Consider the following 24,849-nt stretch of genomic DNA (forward strand, 5'->3'; position numbering starts at 1 on the left):
GACTTAGAAGAATAAAGTGAATGGGCTAAAGATCTTGGTGTGCTTAGATTCATTTGATATCCCTTAGATTAGTATCCTAGCCACTTTTAGCATCTATTCTAGACCCTGGTAGAAATCTGCTCAGGGTAGGCACCTGTGGAGAATTTGTTACTCAATCAAAAAAATCATGACATATGAAATTAAAATTTTAGTTTACATTAAGTTTTATTGTAAAGTAGCCACCCAGGTAGTTGAGGTGATCAGCTGCATTGGAGAACCTGTCACCTTAAAGTTATTGACCCCTCTTGCTGCATCTTTCACCATGTGTCTATCTTAGCCATTTCAGCTTCACAATTAGTCTTGGAATCAGAGATGGTGAATCCTTCAGCTCTGTTCTTTTCTAATACTGCTTAAGTTGTTTATGTTAGTCTTCTCTGTAACTTTTAAATTATTTTCTTATAAAAACTTAATTGTAAAGATTTTAATTAGCATTATGTTGAATTTGTAGATTGATTTTGATAAAAATTGATCAATACTGAGTCGTTGAACTCATAACCATGGCATGTTTCTCTATTTTTTTACATCTATTTCCCTCTGTTTGTATGCTTCTCAGCATATAACACTGGCACACATTTTGTCAATTTCTTACCTACTAGCATCTTAAATTTTGACCTGCTGTAACACTGTTTATAAATCTCAACTTCTTTTTTTGTCACTAGTGTTAAGATATGTAATTGATTCTTTCTTACTTTTGTCTAGGAACTGATGAAGTTGTTAAAAGTATTTATTCCTTCCAGTAGTTCTTTTAGACTCTTTGAGACTTTTTCTATAGTAATCATGTTGTCTACAAAGAAAGATATGTGCGTTCATTTCTTTGTGGTTGGTGTGTCTTTTCTTCATTGATTGTATTGTTAGGAATGTCAACAGAATATAAGATAGAACCTGAGAGAGCAGGGATTTTGCTTTTGTTTAATTTTAGGAGGAAAGAATTCAGTTTTTATAAAAAAGCATTGTATCATGTCATCACTCAGAATGGTAACATTCATTTTAATTTCTAGTATCATAGAAGGTTATAATGTAAAGGAATAATTGAAATTTGTGACATATTTACGATGTTGTCATATTTTTTATGATTTCAGTATATTAACATGGTGAATTATGCTGCATGTCAAGGGCTGAATCAAATTTATGTTGCTGGTATAAGATGAACCTGGTTATAACACATTCTTTCTATATACTGCTGGATTGGATTTGATGACATTGTTTTAGGGACTTTTGAACCCATGATTTCAATTTCAGGCATATATATTATCTGTGGACTATATTCCATAGACAATATTTGAAGAATAAGCTCACAGACTGATGGAGACTCAGAAGTCTCACAATATGATCTCCAAAAACTAAAGAATTAAGAAGTCGTGAAATGGCGCAGTGTAGCCTGAGCTCTGACATACAGAGGAAAGAAAAAAAGGTGTTTAGGCTGAATCCAGTGTCTGAAGACCCAAGAACAAGGAAACCCATGTCTGAGAGCAGAGAAGAGGAACATCCTGGCTCAGGAAGTGGGAGGAATTTTGCCTTGTGCTGATTTTCTTCTTTTCTTTTTCAGTCCTGAGTCGAGTGGGGGATGACTGCTCACATTGGTGAGCAGAATCTGTACCCAGCACACTGACTGAAGTACTAGTCTCCCCATACACACCATTATAAACCCAAATAGGAATAACACTTCACCTGGTAATTGAGCATTGCTTAGTTAGCAAAATGGACATATAGATTAACTACCACATGGCTTGTGACTTCATATAACTCTCTATAGTAATAGTTAAAAGAAGGCCTAGACTAGAAAGCTGGCTCAGTGGATAAAAGGCACCTACAACCAAGCTGAAGTTGGATCCTTAGAACCCCACGTGGTGGAAGGACAGGATCGATTCCCACAAGTTGTCCTCTGACCTCCACAGGTGGACTATGGCACGTAACCTTGTCAAATAAATAAATGTAAAAAAAATTTTTTTCAAGTAAAAATATATTTTCAAAAATGTAGAAAACTACCTCTTGGTAAGCAAACTTTGACCACAGAAAATCACTAGGGGATACAACACAGATGTCAACAAATTGTGGGAAGCCAAGCCCCAGTGGAGACATCTACATCACAGCTCCTGCATCTATGGCTCAAGGAGCAGAAAAAAATGTTAGGGCCAGAATACCAGGACATCTGCTGTGAAAAAGTCTCATAGAAATGAATGCATAAACAAGGCTGGGACAATGGCAATACCTGTAGCATATTAATGTGAACGGGGGAAATTTTTGTAGGGGCCTATCCATAGACAGAAATTCACAGTCAGCTAGTGACTGCTGGGAGAAGGCTAATTAGTCTTTCTCAGGGATGAGTCCCATTATTGATTGTCCAATGCAGAGTGGTCAGCCCTGAAACCATGTATACAGCACCAATAAAAATGGATGCACCAGACTCTATTTATAGATATTTGCACATACATAAATGTGTATGCAACAATAATAAAGAAAAAGAAAACTTGAGATTTGTGCAACATGGGAGGGGTCTGGGGAAGGGTAACTGGGAGAGGCTAGGGGGAGGAAAAGGAAAGAAAAAGTGGTATAATTCTATTTCAGTTAATAACATATTAAAACTTTTTATTAATGAGTGTTAAGGAATCTTGGTTGATTTTTTTTTTAAATGCAAAGTTGGAGGCCTATAAAGTGGGAGTGGGTCTGAAAGGAATTGGGAGGAAGAGTAGGGGGGTGAATGTGACCAAAATACATTGTATAAAACTCCTAGAGAATTAATAAAAATATTATAATAAAATCTTCATCTCATTTCAGTTATGAGGTCATGTTGGCCTTATTAATCAAGTTGGGATATTTTTAGTCTTCTACCTCCTTGGAGAATTGACATAGAATGGATATTTATTTCTAAGATGTCTGGTTCTTTTGCAAGAGAAACCATCTGGCAAATTAGAATGAAAAAGGAAAAAGAGAAAGAAGAAGAAAGAAAGGGAGGGAGGGAAGGACGAAGAGAAGGAAGGAAGGAAAGATGGAAGAGGACAAGCTACCTGCTACAAAACTCAAATAAAAAATAACTTCAGAGCTGAAATTTTTCCCCTTGATTTCCCTGCATTATGTTTGTATTCAACCCAAAATTGTTGCCCTAGGAGGAGCACACACTTGCCGGCCTTGTCCTGGGAAACAATATACTTGCTTCTCTTCTTTGATAGACCAAGTTTGGAAGAAGAAAGTTTTCTTGATGGAAAGTAGGGCACAGTTCCCAGAGGAAGGGTGTGTGCGTGATGAACAGAGCAAACAGCAGTTCCCATAATTGACCAGCATTGTTTTCTGTTAAGTCTGCATAACCAGAGGCCAATGTGTAGAAGCTTCAGGAAGGCAGCTGAGGCTAAAACTGTAAGTGAAGGAAGAAGTGGCTAGCATGCAGAATGCTCTAAGGATTGGTCTCTTTAAAAAGTCGTTAGCCCATCATCCCAGGCAGCAATGATGGAGAAGATGGATTGTGGCCTTCAGACATCTAATGGATTGAATCAGAGAGAAGGCATATTCTGCTGTATGTCTGATCACATTTCAAACCATAATTTCTGTGAGTTTGTCATTAAAAGACATTTGAAGTCAATTGGAAAAGTACCTGATGAAGGAATTTATAAACAACCACATTTTGCACAATTTCAAAGACAGGATCATTTTAGAGCATGTAGAAAAAAAAATACAGTTAGGAATGAGTTTAGATCTTGGTCTAGGACTGGTATAAAGTATGAAAAATGGAACCTGAGGGAAGCTGCCTTATTGATGAGGCCACCTACAATTGCCCAGCACTTGCTATAATGTCTGACACTGTAGAGAATAAAAATAAGTGTAATCATTGTAAATAAAATCTGGTGTGACTGATTAAACATGTACTTGAAGTAAAGACTTTGTATGGGAGCCTAATTGTAAGTAGGAAAAAAAAACCTGTTCCTAAATCTGAGGGGTTGTAGAATATCAGCCTCATGAATCAATTTAAATGCCCCCCACCCCCTGCAGTGGGAAGAAGAAAGAACACAAAGGCACAGAGACGATTAGGGAATATTTTAACCCTCTCTGGTGTCAAATGATGCTTTAATGGGTTGTAACAACACAATTTGCTTCTGATGCAACTCTTCCATTTGAAATAAGTACCAAGACATTTTAAAGTAAGAGTTATGATTTTATTCTACTTTAAAGTACTCATAGCTGAGATATGTGCATATTTATTTTTAGTTCTCTTTTTCTCCTCTAGGTTATGGAGTTCTTGTTTGTTTCTTTATTGTCATCTTTCTGGAGACTAAGTGAAAGGAATAATATCTATATGGAGATATGGTCCCTAAATCAGCAGTGTCCTTTCTACTGTGAAGCTATTCCTTTGTGTGCTAAAAAGTATTTTCAATCATAATATATTCAAGCAAAGACTCAGTCTGGTTACAACTTTCTTCACTTCATTTTTTTCCCCTAATGTCCATATATATATATATAAATTTTCATGTAAACTATTTGATAAAGAGCCTAATTATATGTCACTGTCTGAATTCAATGACTTTAGATATTTTCATAAACTAGATTTTTCTGTAAGTTTTACTAAGTGTATTTATAGTTCCAATGGAAAACGTTTTGCTTTGGAAGACAAATAATGGACTGATGAACAGATATTGAGGTCCACTTGGTCAATGACTAGCTGAATGACCTAGAAAGAAACCCTTAACTTCCCACATAACTCAGTTGCTTCTTTAGCAATATATTAACATGCATTAAAAGCTTTAACATTGCCTTTAATCCCAACATTCTGGAGGGAGAGACAGGCAGAGCTCTGCTTTCCTGCCAGCCAGAGCCATGAAGTAAGACCCATTTCAATAAAATAACAATAACAAACCAAATAAAGAAAGTCCAAAAACAAATAAACAAAAATTCAAACATTAAGGTCTAGAAAAACAGATCAGTGAACTGAGTTTGATTCCCAGGACCCATGTATGGTAGCTCATAGCACCTGAAGCTCCACCTGAAGTTGATCTGACATCCTCCCCAGTCCCATTTGGGTACCGGCACACAGGTAACACACACACACACACACACACACACACACACACACACACACACACACCACATGTACACAAATAAAAAAATATAAAAAACTTACTGGCATGCTCAAGGTACCTCTTCGTGTTCAATGAGACAATAGTCGCAATTGAATAAAAAGCTAAGCAATGCAGGCTTAACTCATGATATATTGAATTCTATATATTGATTATAGATTTTGTGGAATTAAAAAATCTTATGAGTGTTCTAGATAGAATCCATAGAGAAGTAACAGGACCATGTTAAATATCTTACTACATTACCTTGTGGGATAACGTGTTGGTGTTAAACACTTAACTTTTTGCCTAATACATTCTCTGTAAGTTACCTGATCTTTCTACATGAATCTTACAGTTATTTTTTATTTTATTATACAGCCTTTGCTCTATAATTATCTTCTTATTGGTTTTAATGGGTTAAAATTTAAATTTACTAGAAATTTAGTGGTCTATTAACAATGCAATCCCAATCAAGTTTTATTTTAAATTCATAGTATTTCATTAAATTATCCACAACTTGTTGTATTGCTTTCCATCTTATAAATCAGGCTGTATTAAATGGTTGTTGGAGTTTCACTGCTTATCTTCTGCAGCAACCATGCACTTCTAGAAAAGTCTCTTTTAAATTTTAACTCTTTGAATTCTTTATTTATAATCTTAGCATGTGCATATGAAAATCAGAAGTCAATGTTACATGTCTTTCTCTATTTCTTCCCTAATTTACTTATTTATTTTTTTAGTCAGCTTTTTTTTTCCATTTATTTGTTTGTTTACTATTATTTTTTAAATGACAGACTGAGGATATGAACTTAGGACCTCACTGTTGTATATCAAGCATTGTAGCCACAGGGCTATCTGCTCAGCCCCATTTCATCTGTTTAGTTTAAAATTTTCCTAATTTCTGCCACTCTTGACAAGGAAGCAGAGCCATACCTGTCAAAACTCCAGAAGAATTTCCTTCTAGGCAACATAAAACCACCTAATAACCAAAGGGCAACAGAAACCAAGGAAGAAAACATCTACCCAACAAAAATAGGATGAGCTATCAGGACCCAGATTTACAAGCTTCCCAAACCCAGATACCCAGACACCAGGGTAAAAGCACAACCAATAACAGCAAGAAGAAGATGTTTCAACTAGAACTTAGCAACCATAGCACAATTGGCCTAGACTATCCCAGCACTGCTGAAGCACAAGAAGAAAGACTTTACAGCAGCCTGTATAAATAAAATGATAGAGGTCTTTAAAGAAGAAGTGAATAGCTGGGCGGTGGTGGCGCACGCCTTTAATCCCAGCACTTTGGAGGCAGAGCCAGGCTGATCTCTGTGAGTTCGAGGCCAGCCTGGGCTACCAAGTGAGTCCCAGGAAAGGCGCAAGGCTACACAGAGAAACCCTGTCTCGAAAAACCAAAAAAAAAAAAAAGAAGTGAATAATTCTCTTAAAGAAATCTATGAAAACACAAACAAACAGTGGAAGGGAATGAAAAACAAAACACTTCAAGACCTGAAAGTATCAAGAGAATCAATAACACTTGCACACACAGAAAGTGAGGAAATTCTGGAAAGGAAAAGTTGAGGAGCTCAAACAGGAACCTCAGAGGCAAGCCTCACCGATCAAATACAAAATATGGAAGAGAGATTCTCAAGAACTGAAGAGATAATAGAAGAAAAGAAAAGTTAACTAAAATGTTAACTCTAGAAGAAAAAAATGCTAACTCTAAAAAAAGTGATGGCACAAAACATTTAGGAAATCTGGGCACTAAGGAAAGACCAAATCTAAGAATAATAGAAACAGAGGAAGGAGTAGAAACACTGGTCAAAAACAAAGAAAATATTTTCAATGAAATCATAGAAGAAAATTTCACTAACCTAAAGAAGAAGATACCTATCAAAGTACAAGAAACATATATAACACCAAATAGTATGGACCAGAAAAGAAAGTACTTTGGCACATAATAATCAAAATACTAATCAAATAGAACAAGGAAAGAATGTTAAAAAGTTTCAAGGGAAAGAGATCAAGTAACACATAAAGGCAGACCTATTAGAATTATACCTCACTTCTAAACGGAAACTCCAAAAGGCAGATGGGCCTGGAACAATGTGCTGGAGACTCTGAGAGACCACGGATGCTAGCCCAGACTACTATACACAGCAAAACTTTCAAACACCCTAGATGGAAAAAACAAGACATTCCACAATAAAACCAAATTTAAGCAATATCTATCTATATACTCAGCTCTACCGAAGGTATTAGAAGGTAAACTCCAATGAAGTAGGTTAACCACATCCAAGAAAACCCAACACATAAATAATCATAAACCAGAAAATTCAAAAGAAGGATAACACACACACACACCACCACCACCACCACCACCACCACCACCACCACAACAACAACAACAACAAACAAAAACCACCACTACCAACAACAATAACAACAAGAACACAAACAACAAAGTAACAGGAATCAACAATAATCAGTTATTGATATATCTCAATATCAATGGTCTCAATTTTCCAATGAAAAGACACAGACTAATGTAACTGATAGGAAAAGAGGATTCACCTTTCTGCTGTATGCTAAAAACACACCTTAACATCAAGGATAGGAATCACCTCAGGGTAAAGGTTGAGAAAAGATATTCCAAACAAATAGGTAGGTGTAAGGAGCAATATGATGCAGCCACTTTAATTTTTGACAAAATAGGCTTTAAATTAAATCAATCAGAAGATATAAAGAAGAATACTACATATTCACCCAAGGGAAAATCTACCAAGAAGACATTTCAGTTCTTAACAACAGTACCCCAAACACAAGAGCAATCAAGTTAGTAAAAGACACATTACTGCAGCTTAAATCACACACTGATCCTGATACATTGATGGTTGGAGACTACAGTTCTCCACTCTCACTAATAGACAGGTCACCCAGACAGAAACTAAACAGAAATGTTGGAACTACCTGACATTATGAACCAAATGGACCTAACAGATATTTACAGAACATTTCACCTAAGCACAAAAGAACATACCTTTTATCACTGTACTTCAAGAAACTTTCAACAAAATTGACCACATACTCAGAAACAAAGCAAGTCTGAACAGGTACAAGAAAATTAAAATAATACCCTTCATCCTGTCTGACCAATATGGATTAAAGCTGGATATCAACAACAACAGAAACAATAGAAAACTAACAAATTCATAGAAGCTGAATCTAATGACTGAAAATGGTTTAAGACAGAAATTTTTTAAAAATTAAAAAAACTTTCTATAATTGAAAGAAAATGAATATAGAACATGGTCATACTTATGGGACACAAGGAAGTTAGTTCTTAGAAACAAGTTCATAGCATTAAGTGCCTACATTAAAAAAAAATGGAGAAATCTCATACTGGTAATTTAACAGCACACCTAAAATCTCTAGAACAAAAAAGAAGAAATCACACTCCAAAGTTGTAGACAGCAAGAAATAATCAAATTCAGGACTAAAATCAATAAAATAGAAAAAAAAATTGACAAAGGATCAATGAAACAAAGAGTTGGTTTTGCAGGGCAGTGGTAGCACACACCTTTAATCCCAGCACTCTGGAGGCAGAGGCAGGCAATCTCTGTGAGTTCGAGGCCAGCTTGGTGTTGCATAGAGAAACCATGTACTGAAAAACCAAAAACCAAAAACAAAAAAGAGTTGGTTTTATGAGAAAAATCAATGACACTAACAAGCCCTTATCTAAATGAAAAAATGAAGAGAGAAATTACGAAATAACAAAATTAGAAATGAAAAGGGGTACATAACAACAAACACCAAGGAAATATGAAGCCTCATAAGGACATACTTTGAAAATACATACTTCAGCAAATTTGAAAATCCGAAGGAAATGGATAATTATCTCAGTAGATACTATTTAACCAATTTTTTGATTTTTTTCTTTTTCCCTCATTTCCCTAATAACTTTCAATTTGTAGACTTCCATTAATAACTTTTCATTAGCACATGGGTTTGTCTTAGAGCAGATTTTTCAGGCAGTTGGCCTAGAGAGTGCACAGGGTGCAGTTCCATCAAGGGCTTCTCTTAAATTTTACATCATCCTGTAAGTTGCAATCTGTGGAGTGCTGGTTGTTATCCCCACTCTTCTCAAGGGTCCCCTCTGGTGACTCTAGGAAGAGCCACAAACACCCCTCTTCACAAACAAAACATTTGTCTTCTTACTCAATGTGAGTAAGAAGACATATAAGCCCACTAACCATATTTGATGTGAGTAACCATATCAGTGTGAGTAAGAAGACATATAAGCCCACTAACCATATTTGATGCTAAGAGCATGTTCCAGAATCATCTTTAATGTGCCATCGTAATTCTGGTGTCTACATTCTGGCTTTGCTAGGCTCCATGTGACTTTAATAAGTTGCTAATTCTAATAAATATCAGTTTCATTATATGGAAAACAAATATCATTACCTTCCTTCCCATGTCAGGAAAACAATGTTGCCAAGAACAGAATATTTCAAGAGAAAAGCCTGAATAGGCATTTAAAAAGTTTTAAGATGCTTTTCACATGAAAGTCGTGTAGGATGTGCGCTGATTGACAAATAAAACCACCAAAGAATTTGACACAAAGCCAATAAATCAACAGACTGAGGAGGAAGCATTCATTCTGACAGTGTAATTTCTGAGGAGTTCCAAGTGGGATGAAGGAAGGGGGCTCGGACTTTTCAGTTTTACCCTCAAAGCTTCCAGAAGGTTCAAATAAACCTTTTATAGTGGAAAGCACAGTTGGCTGGGCTGTTCATTTCAGAATGCAAATATATTTGTTTTGGCAAAAGAAAAGAGGATGAATGAAGAGTGAAAACAAAAGAGCCATTTCCTCTGTAAAGTTTCCAGTGATCTTGCACCAGGGAAGACCATGGCTCCTGAGGAGATGGTGTTCCTGGGAGAGAATAGGAAAAGACAGAGAACTGAAAGGAAATGAGAAATTGTACACAAAAGTCACATTAGGCCTTGGAGACCTGTCCTTACTCCTTGTTCTTTATTTATATCTTAATTGTTGTTGCTTCTCTCTCTTTATTTTCCATAATAAATTTTCTGTGAATAGACATAAGCACTCAATCAGTATTCAGTGGGAGCTTGTGGATTTATGGCTTGAGCATTCTTACCCAGCCATTTTGCAAAGTGTTTTTAAATTAAGCCACCGTGAATACAGTATTTGAGAGCAAAAGAGATAATTTTACTAAGAAATATTGATAACCCTCCCCATTTGAAAAAAAAAAACGTAAGTCATGATGTTTTTTTATGGTCATTGTTTGGATCTATTTAAAATTAAATGGGCTATAGGATTTTATATTCATGATTAAGCTCACTCTCCTCTCCTTTTCCTTTCCTTTTTTTTCCCTGCCTCCCTGAGTGATAGGGATCAAACCCAGAAGCTAATGCATGCTAGACAAGTGTCTCACTACTGAGCTATATCTCCATCTCATGCTAGGAAATTTCCCATGACTCACAGATCACATGAAGTAAGATGTCACAAGTAGCTTCAGTTAGGGTCAGTGAGAGACTTTATTTAAAAGGAATAAGGAGAGAAGAGGTAGAGCAGGAAAACAGATATCCTTTCCTGGCCTGAATGTATGCATAGACTCCCTAGACATGTGCAGACATCACACACACACACACACACACATCCATACACACACATCCATATGAAGAATTCATAAAAATTTAGATTTAGAAGTCATACCTGTGGCCTGTTGAAAATGTAGTATATAAAGAACAGAAGTATCTCTTCCTAAAACTCTGATCTCAGACCAGATGTCACAAACTAAAGCAAGGTAGGGAAATGTTGTGAGGGGCTTTGTTATGTTTCAGAATGTGCTCCTCACAGTTTCATGGGGAGCTTGGTTCTCCTGGGGCCATGTTTAAAGGAGATTGGAACTTAACACATGCTAGTGGAAGATTCTCAGATCCCTGTGCTGTCACCATTGAGAATAAGACATGTAGTTTATTAGGATCCTAGTGCCAGTTGACTTATAGAGTTGTTTTCAGAAGAGTAAATGTCAACCTCTGGTCTCTCTGCTCCCTGGCTCTCCATGTGCTCTCTTCCTTGTTAGCATCTCCCATGGCAGAGTTGTTTCCTGGAGGCCTTTGAAAGAGTCCTAGCTGATGGAGCTCTTTAACAATAGACTTCTAGCTCTGACATCCCACCTCACAGTTCACAAATACAAGCTAAATAAGCCTGATATCTCTGTAAAATGCTAAGTCTCAGGTATTTTTCTATAATATCAGAAAATAGCCTTAGTCATGCTCTCTTCCCCCCCCCCTTTTTTTCTATTTTATATGAAACTTGGGTTACAGAGTATAATGGCTTGAATGAGAAATGTCCCTTGTTGGATTGATTACATGAACACTTGGTACCCAATGTTAGTAGCAGTGTTTACAAAAGATTATAGAACCCTTAGGACATGCAGCCTTCCTGGAGGAAATACATCACCAGAAATGGGCCTTGAGACTGGAAAGCCTTATGTAACTACCAGTTCAATCTCTCCTTCCTGTGTGTGGCTGAAATGTGATCTCTCAGTGTCCGGATCCTGTTGTCTGCCACTGTGCCTCCCTGACCATTATGGACTCTCGCTCTGGAGCCATGAGCCCAAATAAATTCTTTCTTCCTTAAATTGCCCAATACACAGTACAAAGACTTGAGGGACCTGAGCAGTGTTGAGTACATGTTGTAGGATGCTTGTCAGTGAGTCACTGAAAGACTGAAAAGAATGGCTGGCTAACCATCTTCAGGGGCAAAAATAAACATCCTAAGGAAAGAAAATCATCTGAAATGGAGCAAAGTAGAAATTTGCTGTAAATTGTCTTGAGTTCAGATGCCCAGCCTATGGCAGGCTAATGACATTCTAATATTGATTTTAGAGTGTCTTGAAGTTGACATTAGAGAAAGCTCATCAGTGTTTGTGGGCTCAACATTTTACAGTGAAAAAAAGTAACAATCTGAAGACAGAAAGCAAACAGAGACTGTTGGATTTGAAGAGCAAAAATAGACGAAGTATTAAAGTTTAGCATTTGAAATAAGAATTAAGTGCATGTATATCATAGAAAATCCATTCAAAATAATTTGTATTGAATAATTGAATAAATTAGCACTTATGTAGAAATGAAGGATCAATAACAACCTATCCTGAAGCATGTGTCAGGGTAAATTAAACTCCTATGATGTCTGACAGGAATATTAGAATCTGAAATAGATGCCTACTTTTAAAACCAGGTTTCTAAAAGGCATTTGGAAAAGAAGCTCATGGTCTCATCATGTTCAAGACATAGAAAAGTGGGTTCTGTGACAGAATAATAATTGAACTCGTAGGTGTTCATGTACATTATAAGGAAAGAATTAATGAGTGAATGTCAAACCCTGCACCAACCTATAGCAAGGCATCACCTGGATGTCTTATCTTCAATCTTATTCATTACAACATTTTAACTGAAGAGTTATCTGACTGCAGGCATACAGACAGCAGTTGGTGACATGTGACATGGAGTACTAACTCTCTTGAAAGGCAGGATCAAGAAACTTATACCAAATGATCCAAAAATGTATCTTTAAAATAAAAAGGAGAAGAGAAGAAATAGAAGAAGAAGAGAAATAAGGAAAGAAAGGAAAGAAGAAAGAAAGGAAAGAAGGAAGGAAGAAAGATAGATAGAAAAGAAAAAGAAAGAAAGGGAATAGGAAAAATCATAATTGTTAGGCTTTTTCAAGGTAAACAAGAATTGATGAGGTAATTTTGGCCCTTTTACTGCCTCGTGTTTCATCTGACCCATGCAAGAGATAAGCTCCCAGCTGACAACAGTGTCCTCGCCTAGGGTCTATAAGTAAAATGCTATGAACTTGATTCCTGTTGTGGCTGTGCCGTGAATTTGCATACTCCACCTGCAGAAGAGGCTACCCCATCCTGGGTTTCCCCAGCACACCAGAGAGAACACAGCCCAGGTTTCCAGGAACAGCTATGTCATCAAACAGATACAATCTAAACAAGAATCAAACAAGAACTACAAGGAAATGGGCTAGTAGGAACTAGTTTCCCCTGTGAGAGAACCTGATGACTGCTCAACAAAGCAGGCATTAGCCCATACCCCAGGTAAAGAGAGGGATCAAGTGAAAGCCACACTGTACACAAGCCCGCCTAAGCCCCTTTTATTTCCATCAAGGCAGAGTTGTAAGCTGCTCTGTCCTGGAGTCTCAATTTAGCCAGGGGCTGTCAAAGCATATGAGGCAGCCATCACTTCCCTGTTATGAGGAACTGAAAATAAACCAAAACAGTAACCATCTATTTCATTTTATTCCAGATGTTCTTTCTGTCTTTGAAGCTTTTAAATTGAATTTTACAACCCTAGTCAGAAGGATCCATATAACTTATACCAATATTCCATCCTAAAACACAAGTTTCTCGTGTATTATTTCAAGTCTGATCATATCACCTTTTTTTCCTTTTTGCCATTTATTCATTCTTTCATTATTCACCTGGCACTAACCAAACATCAACTTTGTGCTAGAAAGAGTGAAGCTATCATGCCCCCATTAACCTTATAAACTCATAGCATAGCAATGGAAACATCACCAAGTAATTTTACTATATCATGGTGAGTTAGTTACCAGAGGTAAACCAGAAAACCTGGAGGGTTACAGAAAAAAGGAAGAATGAGGTTTCGGATGGACAGCCACAGGTGAAGCAACTAAAATTCCTGATAGCTGTTAAAATTCAAACAGCATTTAAACATAAATCAAAACAAGCCTTTTGTGGGGCACAGATAAACTCTCATTCTGTTTCAGACTTCAGGAAACAACCCCAGGTGTTTCTTTTTTTAGAAAGTCACTGCTCTTTCAGGTTGTAAACTCAAAATCTTGGCTAGCACTCCCTCTAGTGGTGAAACCTATGAACTACCCTTTTGCCTTTCCTTAATTTCATGGGAAGAAAAAAAAAACACAAAATACTTAGATCAGTGGTTCTCAGTCTGTGAGTTACGACCTTGTGAGACAAACAGCTGTCGTCTATAAGATATTTACATTATGATTCCCTTTTCTTTTTCGTGGCGAAGGAGGGGATGTGTTTTGATTTTTTTTGTTTGTTTTGTTTTTCCAGACAGGGTTTCTCTGTGTAATTTTGGTGCCTGTCCTGGATCTCACTCTGTAGACCAGGTTGGCCTTGAACTCACAGAGATCTGCCTGGCTCTGCCTCCCAAGTTTTGGCATTGAAGGTATGTCCCGTCACTACCTGGCTCACGATTCCTAACAGTAGGAAAATTACACTTAGGAAGTAGCAATAAAAATAATTTTATGGCTGGGGGGTCACCACAACATGAGGAGCTCTGTAGCTGAAGTTTTCCTGTGTCCTGGCCAGCCAGCAGTGGAGACAAATCTCTCTCACTTGCCAGTCCTGTAGCTGCTCAGACCCAAGTAAACACATAGAGACTTATATTAATTATAACTGCATGACCATGGCTCAAGCCTTTTGCTAGCTAGCTCTTATATCTTAAATTAGCCCATAACTATTAATCTATATATCACCACATGTTCCGTGGCTTTACCTGTATGCCATTACATGGTGCTTCCTGGAAAGCAGGCTGACGTCTCCTGACTCAGCCTTCTTTTCCCAGAATTCTCCTCATCTGCTTGTCCGGCCTATACTTCCTGCTTGGCTACTGGCCAATCAGCTTTTTATTTATCAACCAGAGCAACACATTCACAGCATACAGAACACCCCACAGCAGAGCTCTATTAAAGGGTTGCAGCATTAGGAAGGTTGAAAACTACTGACTTAGATATTGCCCACAATTATTCAATATGTAGGCATGTACTTAAGAGTTTTTAAATGTGAGGAACAAAGGAATAAAATAATGAATGGAGTATAAATAAATAAGAGTAAATACTACCCAGAACTATGTCTAGGAAGGTAATTCAACAACAACAGCAGCAACACAGTAGCCAATTGATCCCACATAGTTGCTATAATAAGTGTCTAAAACTTCAGAATTAACTTGCAAAGTCATCTGAGCATGTAAAAATCCACAGAGAAGGAAAAGACACTGAGCAGAAGTTTGACTTTAGTTTCCAACTAACTTCTCAGCTGCAGAAGAGAATAAAACCCTTCAGCAATCATTTCTGAGTCTTTCAGCCAATACATTTGGGTTGTCTGTGTGTCTCAGTCTTGCCAGCATAATTTTGCTTATGCCAGTTGCATTGTATAACTATTAATATAACATTTTATCTCTTATCTTTAATGGACCCTGCTTGCATGATTTATTGTGTAGCACCTCAAATATGTGGTCGAAGGGTAGTTTTCTTTGGTGTTTCTGGGAAGGAGTAGGCAAGGGAGGTGTCACCAGGACACTGGTGTCACTGAATGTATCTTCTTGTGGAATCTTTATCTTTGGAGCTAATCTAACCAATGGCTCTGATGAATGTCTCTCTGTACCTTCAGTGTGTCACAATTAATTGAGGAACTGGAGGGAATGTGAGAAGAGGATATTCTCATAAATTTAATAATATATATTTTTGCCAGGTAACAGGGAAGCCATTTTGAGTCACACGTTTCTTTGTGTCTTTTGACCTCTCTGAAGTCCTTATAAAACACTTTAAGCTTTTTGAAAATAATTATAAAACATTGCCATTTCCATTTAAGTCTGAAAAGGTGCGGTAAATGAAATAAAATAAGGTTGATAAATTTTCTTTAGAGCTAAATTTAGTAGCTCATAACCACAGCTGCATATTTGGTTCTTATTAAAACCCAAACATTAAACATCCTTAACACTGAAAAATAAGCCAGGAGGAGTGGAGCAAATTATACCACACTATACAATAGGACAAAGGCAGTTACCAAAAATAACAGCATAGAGCTCTATTTACTGGCACAGGAAATCGCTCATAACATGTTATCAAGTGGGACAGGCAGTCATGGTCAAACAACTGCAATATTATTATAAATTTAAGCAAAATTATAAAATATACAATTATATGTTTTCATATGGTTTAAAAGTGTTCCTCTCCCTTGAGACTGCTCCAGGATTCATGGGGTACAAAAATAGTAAGGGATAATAAACATTTGGAATCAGATCTCTCAAAGCCATGACCAATGATATCAAGTTAAATTCTCGCCTGAAATAAGGACTCAAGATGTAGGACTTGTTCTGGTCTCTGAGCTCTGATCCCCCTGTCCTTGCCTTCAGTTGGTATTTCCTGACATCCTGACATGTAGAGACCATATCAGTTAGCTACGCTTTGAGTGTGTTTCTCATTGGTTCTTGTGATGGAAGACAGAATCTGAGTGTGGTGATGACAAGAGGCAGCAAAACTTTTAAGAGTGTAGCCTGTTATATTTAGCAATATATGTGTCTATACATATATACATCTAACAACAATTAATGAATAAAGAGGCTATGCTGTTGAAAGTGAGTAAGGAGGTATATATAAGAGGATTTGGAAGAAAAAATGTGGAAAATGATGCAATTACATTATAATTTCAAAATTAAAATAAGTTTTAAAAAGAACATGCCGGTGAAAAGTAATTGTGTCCCTGGGATCATTTGCTTGGAAGAGGTTAATTTAGTTTTTATAGGATCCTTGTAAGGTTTTACAAATGTCAGTTGCTACCAAGATGACTGAGCATGGCCCATCAATCTCTGCATCTTTCTATTCCATTATGTTCTTTCTCTTTCTTAATGATTGTAGCTCCTGGTCCATTTTCTCACAATAGACATAGTCAAGGGAAGGAGGACTCACCAAACCCACAAAAATGTTGACATCATGCTGTTTGAAAGCTCCAGCCTTCAGAATCATGAGCCAGCTAAGTGCATAGCTTGACATACTTGTGCTGTTGTGAAGTCATAAGACACTTTAGTATCTAAATTTATACTTTAAGTAGTAATATTGGAGTAGGACAAAAAACATATCCCAATCTCATGAGGCCCCCACCCCTAGATAGAGAGATGCAAAAAATTAATCATTACTGAGAGAGAGAGAGAGAGAGAGAGAGAGAGAGAGAGAGAGAGAGAGAGAGAGAGAATTAGTCTTCTTTAGGGATGAGCCTCTTGATATTATATAATACCAAATGATTAGCCCTAGAAACATATACATACAGGTAACACTAAATGACTTAGCAGGTTGTAATTATATGTTCACTTTTTTAAATGAATATGTAACCATACAGTTGTTGAAGAGGAGGGAGGGGTAATCAGATATGGAAGAAGTAGGAGGAAGGAGAGAAATTATGTTATTATATTTTAAAGTTAAAAAGTTATATATTTGAAATATGTCTCATGTCTCCCAAACAATGTTTAAGAAATGCAAATTGACTATCTATGCATTACAGAAATTTAATTTAATTATGAAAAGACAAAAGAATTATTTTCCTTTTTTCTCAAAAATATGTCTCAGAAATGTCAAAGCACATTTGTCTTGAATTGTGAAGTTGTTAAATGACAAATTTGTATGGGCAGCTTGTGTGTATTTGATTTAAATACCAAACTCTGTACACTGTAAGGTTTATATATAAGTAGAGTGGTCAATTAAAGAGAAGAAACTTGCTTCTGGAAGCCCCTTCACTGCTTCCTGCTATCTCTCCACCTGCACAGTTGTCTCTCCTCAGCAGTCAGAACAAACCTAACCACAGCAAGCAGGAGGTACCTGTTCTTCATGCCAACAGCAGATGGGATTGGTCTAGTGTGTGTTCCTTGAAGTCTAGACTAGTCTGTAGGTATAATGCTTACCAAAGCTTCCCCATGAGGGATTCCTCCTCATCTCCAGGGTAGGTGTTTGAGTTCCCTTTTAAAGGGGGGACTCACCTCTGCCTCATCCAGCTGACTAGGACCCAGACCATCATAGCCACATTCCTTTTCTGGAGTATGTCTATCCCTGACCTTTGGATATCTAACCATTGGTTTATTTGCAAGAATGAACAAAGAAAAGCAGAGGTAATACCAAGGTACCCTACTGTCCTGTTATCACTGAGTGAAATGTTTGGTCTTATTCTGTATATTATATTCATCCAATGTTGAGTATCCTTGAGTCACCTTTATTACATTAGAGCTCTAAACCAGATATTCTAAACTTTTGTATGTATTGTGTTTATTTTTCCTAAAACTTACTGCTTGAGTAAACTAGGTGAAGACAAAGTTCTGGTCTAACAAGGAACTTTCTTTATTTGTAATAAATTAATGAATGTAACGAAAAGTGGTATTTTCTCTCATTTTTATGGCTATAATAAAAGCATCTATGCCTGTGTAATATATTAAGAAAAGAAGCTTATATCACAAAGTTTGGGGGGTGAGCTGAAAGTCCCATCTTGGCTTCCAGTGAAAATATTCTGGCTACATGCCAGTACAGCAGATGGCACCAGACAAGAGCAGATATGATAGAGAGAACGAAGTTACATGTCAAGGAAGGATGCAAGAGGAATGACAGGCCAGGATCACTCCTTTTATAAGAATTTACTCCTTCAGTCATTAACTGGGGTCCATCAAGTGCCAGAATCTTTTCTTAGGGTAGCACTCTAATAATTAACTGCCATCCATTAGACTCTCATCCTTAAACCCCATTTTAATACCACATGAAGCATCAGGGAGCGTGTGTTTGTGTGTGTGTGTGTGTGTGTGTGTGTGTGTGTGTGTGTGTTACCTGATGTTATATATGGTGTTATTTCCTATGGAATCCCCCAGGAGCTATACACTATTTAATAAAAACTCCAGTGTCAGGCAAGGGACATCCTCCTTTGAGGTTTAGGTCAGGGAGGTTGAAGAGACCCCACAAAATAATACAGGATATTGTTATTACCCTTGGTTGCCTTTCAGAATGTGAAGGTAAGACACTGTTACTGAAGACACCACACACTTGGGACACACAACTTGGAAGAATCAAGCTGGTACTAGCCTGAAAGCTTCCTCCGTGACAACTAGCTCTCATGGAATCTGAAGATCTGAAGTTGCTGTGTAAGATGCCAAGGGAGAAAAGTGATCAACAGTCATAGCCAGCTGTAGTATTAACCACCACAAAATAATCAGCATGGCAAGATATCTTGAAGGTTGTAGTAGTGGCACTTATATCTTGAAGATAACCAATAGCAGTCTAATAGGAGTTAAGGCTCACTCAGTAGGAGGAAATTAGTGCCTGTACTGCACCCCTTCCAACTGCCATGGGCCTTAGGGAACAACCTACTACTGCCGTGTTTCTAAAGCAGTATAATTCTCCATGCATTCTTAATATCAACCATTATATCCACCAATAAATGTAGCCTTCATTTCTCATCAAAGAAGCTTCTTTTTGAAAAAGGTGGAGACTGTGACAGATCTAGAACCAGTTGACATGAAGAGAGTAAGTGATGATGTGTATACATGCATCTAATGACACATGCCATTCTTTTGTGTACTTACACATGCATTTCAACACACTCACACACATTCATTTTTACAGACACAAATGAAAAAGGAAGAGCAAGAGCTCTTAATTAGTTATTCAGTACCGAACAATCAGTCCTGATAAATGTAAAGCCTGATCCCTGACGTATATATATTATTAGATATATAATATATGTGCATTATGTGTGTGTTTATGTGTGCATGTGCACATGGGTGTTACAATAACAATTAATGTAAAGGAGGCCGTGATTTTGAGATAGTGCAAGGGAGAGTACATGGGAGGGACTGGAGGGAGGAAAGAGAAGGGGTAAATGATGTAGCTATATTTTAATTTTAAAACAATTTAAATATTTAATAAGTAAAAAAAATCTAATTCCATATAAAGACAGTAATTCAGATAGCATCAATGTTTCATAAATATAAGCTAATAGTGTAGTAGGATCCAGTTTCCACAAACATACTCACAACAACCACAATAAGTAATTTTCAACAAAAGACAACTAACCAGTTCAGCAAAGAAAATTATTTTTAATTAATTTAGCAGAAACAACTAGATATGTTTATGGAAAAAAAACGAATCTCTCTCTGTGTGTAAAAATGACTGATACACTAAGTAACCAAGATAAATCTCAGACACACTGAAGGGAATGAATTCAGAGGACAAACAGTATGTGTTGTAAGCTTCACTTAACTGTTATCTCTCTGGGCAAAACTTAACCTATGGTGACACAATTCAGAACAGCATTTGCCTCTGGGTAGCAAGGAGAGGCCAGACTCTCTGAGAAGGGCACTGGAATTTGCTTTACTGCTGTAAATAAAAAAGTTCACTTACCTGGTTGATAGCTGCATGCATGATGGTAAGCATGTGTTGAAATTTACTGCCATGTATGTTTCAACTCGGTGTTTCCCTGTGTTACCTTTGTTGGTGTGCTAATATGCCATAACAAAATGCTGGGGACTGAATGGTGAACTGTGTAAATCACAGTCATTTGCTTTGTCACTATTTTGGAAGCTAGAGGTCCAAACATGTCTGGTGAGTCACCTTGACTGGAGGTTTTCGTGTGCCCAGTGAGACAGGGACACTGGGGTTTCTTACTCTTCCTACTAAGTCTCCAGGCAAGTGGGGTTGCTGATCTAATTATGACTTTATTTAATTTTCTCATATTTTAAAGGCTTTAACCTCCCCATAAAGTTATTTTAGAAGTTAGGTCTTTGGTATATGAGCTTGTGGGAAGAAATAATTGAGTCCCCAAGAGAAACCTATGAACTTAATTTTTTTTCTTTAAAAAAGAAACAAGAGAGACATGGTTAATTTCTTCAGCATACAAGAGGGACATGGTTAATTTCTTCAGCATATTTTGTTGCTAGAAATATAATGACTTAATAATATTCAAAATCTTACATTTATAAACAAGCGCTAGCAGAAATGTTCTGAAGTGTTGATCAAATGAAGCAGATGTAACAGCTTGAAACTTAATACAGTTGAGCTATTCTGGCTAGCCTAGCCTTGCTAACCATGATGCTGTAGATAGAGAAGGAGGTCAGTGGTGTTCCTTTAAATGTGGCTTGTCTTTATCTAGGTTAATGCATACCCACGTCCAACTACCACAAATTACAGTTCTCACAAATCCATTGTTCTTCTGACACATTAAAATAATTTTTCAGAATTCTGCATCAATCACCCACCTCCACATATTACATACGTGACAATTTACTGTTTAATAAAATCCAATTAAATTCTTCAAAGCCAGTGCTGTATAAGAGAGACTGTCAGTACTGGGCAAATTTGAGAAGCTCAAAATATTACTTGCTGTTTTTCCTTGTTCTAGTTGTGGGTTGTTGGATAGAAATCCACAGGAAATGCCATCATCCCCTGTTCCCCACTACAGTTATCCCCTGTGCACAACAAAGGCAGACTGTAGAAGATTCATCCCCTTCTTTTTGCACCAAATATATACATATAATATACAAATATGTTTTTGAGCAAGATGGTGGGTACTGAAGTGATGAGATGAAGGGTATAGTTTCATTTGCCATAAGAAAATTCCCACAGAACTGCTTATTTTATGTGGTGTTTATGATGGCAAACAGAAGAATTATCAATTGCTGTCAGGGGCTGAGGGAAGGAGATGCATAGGTGCTGACTGTTTCGGTAACCTGTGCTATTCATTATAGATGCAGAGCAACAATGGCAAGAGAATGCCAGGCATGGGGAAAGGTGTGGGATATCGCAAAGCTTGAAAACAGCATGGTGCATGTCTAGAACTCAGTGCACCTGGCCGCCTCCTCTGATGACTAGATCCAAAAGATAAGAAGACAGACCATGCTACCACTATTTTGAATATTTGTCATTTGTGACTTTAATGAGTAAGTGAATTTTTAAATAAGATTGTACTATATTTCTCTCATGAGGGCTATAGTGATATCTATGCAGAGGGTGGTTGGAAGGGTCCCACCTTTCAAACCAAAGTCATAGGGCAACTGGTTTAAAAAGGCCAGCACTAAAACTGTTCATAATTATTTTATTAATTACTTCTGTGTGTACAGAAAGTGTAGAAGCAGCTAACAAGCTAGGTGAAAGGCATATATAAAAGGCAGATTAATATTTCCGTCTTCTAAAACCTTACTGTCCACTTACATAATTAAATAGGTACTTAAAAATGTCAGAGATATCCCAGTGTGTCTTATGCTTGCTCAATCCTCAACGTATTTGCTTAACAAAACAATAAATATTTCTCTCCTTTGTTAGGCATTTTTTAAAAATTTTCTAAAGTATGTTTGGGTACATATTGTCACTTGATCCCCAAATAAGCCTCTGTAATTGAGAATGGCAGCACAGGATGAACCTAGGCTTAGGCAGAGGAAATGACTTTTCCTAACAATGTAAGAACCATCAGGATCACGATTCAAGGCAGTTATTCAGCTATGCTATGTATTTCAATGTACTGTGGAACTTATCTTATAAACTATTCTTTTCCATTTCTTTTGCCCCTTAGGCTCCAATTCTGCCACATTCCCAGAACGGAGTCCATCTGCCCCTTGTGGCCTTGGTATGTACATGTCAAGCTGACTCTGGACATTTTGGTGTCAGATGGCTACCAGACTAACCCAATCATCCACAACTTCAAAAGTGTGGTAGAGCTTTATGCTGTTATTTGTATCTTTGGATTCTTTCCTGTCTGGCTAGCCTCTCCCTGACATAGGGGGCCCCAAGGAGCATGGTCTTCTACTTACATTTGACCTAATTTAGATTTTCAAGAGGTCAAGAACTTTTCTCACTATCAACATTTCATTTTTACCCTAACATAGATGCCTAAAAGACATCAGGCCTTCTGATTTTGTTTCCTCTTTAAAAGACACGTGTAGTTGTATTATTTATAATCCTTGGACATGAAATTATCTCTGACTCATGGATCACTTTCATTTCAAAATTAAATTATTCTGAAATATTTTCATAAAAACAACTCACAACTCAGGGAAGGACCTTAGAATACTAATATAGAGCCCTTTAGTGTCTGTTTTGTATCCTACTTACTTCAAGCAACTACCATCCCCAAATTTCTATTTTTTTTTTTTGTGTATATATGATTGTGGTGGTATTTTATTTGTGCTGAAATGTGATATTTTATTTGTTTGTTAATAAATGAAGTTTGCCTGGAGATCAGAGGTCATAGCAAGCCAGGAATAGAAGTCTAGCAGTGGTAGCACATGCCCTTAATCTGATCACATGGCAGGCAGAGTCTGTGTGGTCAAGGACACAGCCAAGCATGGTACCAAACATAGGAACCTGGAGGTCTGTATAGACAGGCAGTGATGAGAAAGTCATGTGGCTGGGCTTAGAGCCAATGTGAAGGCAGAACAGGAAGGCAATAGAAGCACAGGTTAGACAGGAAGAAGTCTCTCTCTCTCCGGGCAAGCTACTGTGTGGTGTTAAGCTAAGGCTAGTCATGGCTATTTGCTATTTCTCTGATCTCTTCGGCTAATGCTCCTGTATTTGGCTCTGTGTTTCTTATTTAAAAGACTGTTTAGAAATTCGTCTACATATGATATTGCAAATAAGTACATATTTTGATGAATTGTTTTGAACTTTAAATAAGAGGATATTTACATGGTATACAATAATTTGCATTTTATTATTTTAAATGTATTGCGATGCTTCATCTATATTATATGTGGTATATCATTTATCATTAGGATTTTAATATTATCTAAATATATCTAAATATCTAATATATAAATTAGTCTCCATTTTAGTAACAACTGCTCTAATATTTATTATTTCTACTACCTACCTCTTTGGGGTTTGTTTTGTTTTAGCATCTTAAAGTCTATCACTAGCTTATTTATTTGAGACCCTACCAGTTTCTTCAATATAAATACTTATAACTATTATTAATAACCCTCTTAGAACTGTGATAAATATACTCAAAAGTTATAATAAATAATGCTTTCATATTCATTTGATTCTAGTATTTTCTTCTTTTTTATTTTATAATTAATTTAATTTAACATATCAGCCACGGATTCCCCTGTCCTTCCTTCTTCCACTCCCACCCCCCACCCTCCCCCCAATCCACCCCCTCCAAGGAAAGGACTTCCCTGGGGATTCAGCTCAGCCTGGTAGATTCAGTTGAGGCAGGTCCAGTCCCCTCCTCCCTTCACCTAAGCTGAGCAAAGTGTCCCAGCATAGGCCCTAGGTTCCAAAAAGCCAGCACGTGCGCCAAGGACAGGTCCTGGTCCTACTGCCTGGGGGCCTCCTAAATAGTTCAAGCTAATCAACTGTCTCACTTATCCAGAGGACCCGATCCAGTTCCATGGGAACTCCTCAGCTATTGGTTCATAGTTCATGTGTTTCCACTAGTTTGGCTATTTGTCCCTGTGCTTTTTCCAATCATGGTCTCAATATCTTTGCTCATATAATCCCACTTTTCTCTCACCAATTGGACTCCTGGAGTTCCACCTGAGGCCTGGCTGTGGATCTCTGCATCTGCTTCCATCAGTCATTGGATAAGAGTTCTATCACGATAGTTAGGGTGTTTGGCCATCCGATCACCAGAGTAGGTCAGTTCGGGCTTTCTCTCAACCATTGCCAGTAGTCAATTGTGGAATTATCTTTGTGGATTTCTGGGGACCTCTCTAGCACTTTGCTTCTTCCTATTTCCATGGGGTCTTCATTTAGTATGGTATCTCTTTCCTTGTTCTCCCTCTCTGTTCTTGATCCAGCTGGGATCTCCTGTTCCCCTAGGCTCTCTTTCCCCTGACCCTTGCCCTTCATTACCCCCACCCCCCATATCCAGTTTGCTCATGTAGATCTCATCCATTTCTCTGTCATTGGGTGATCCCTGTGTCTTTCTTAGGGTCCTCT

Source organism: Peromyscus eremicus, chromosome 10 (genome assembly GCF_949786415.1).
Source record: "Peromyscus eremicus chromosome 10, PerEre_H2_v1, whole genome shotgun sequence".
Classification (NCBI taxonomy): domain Eukaryota; kingdom Metazoa; phylum Chordata; class Mammalia; order Rodentia; family Cricetidae; genus Peromyscus; species Peromyscus eremicus.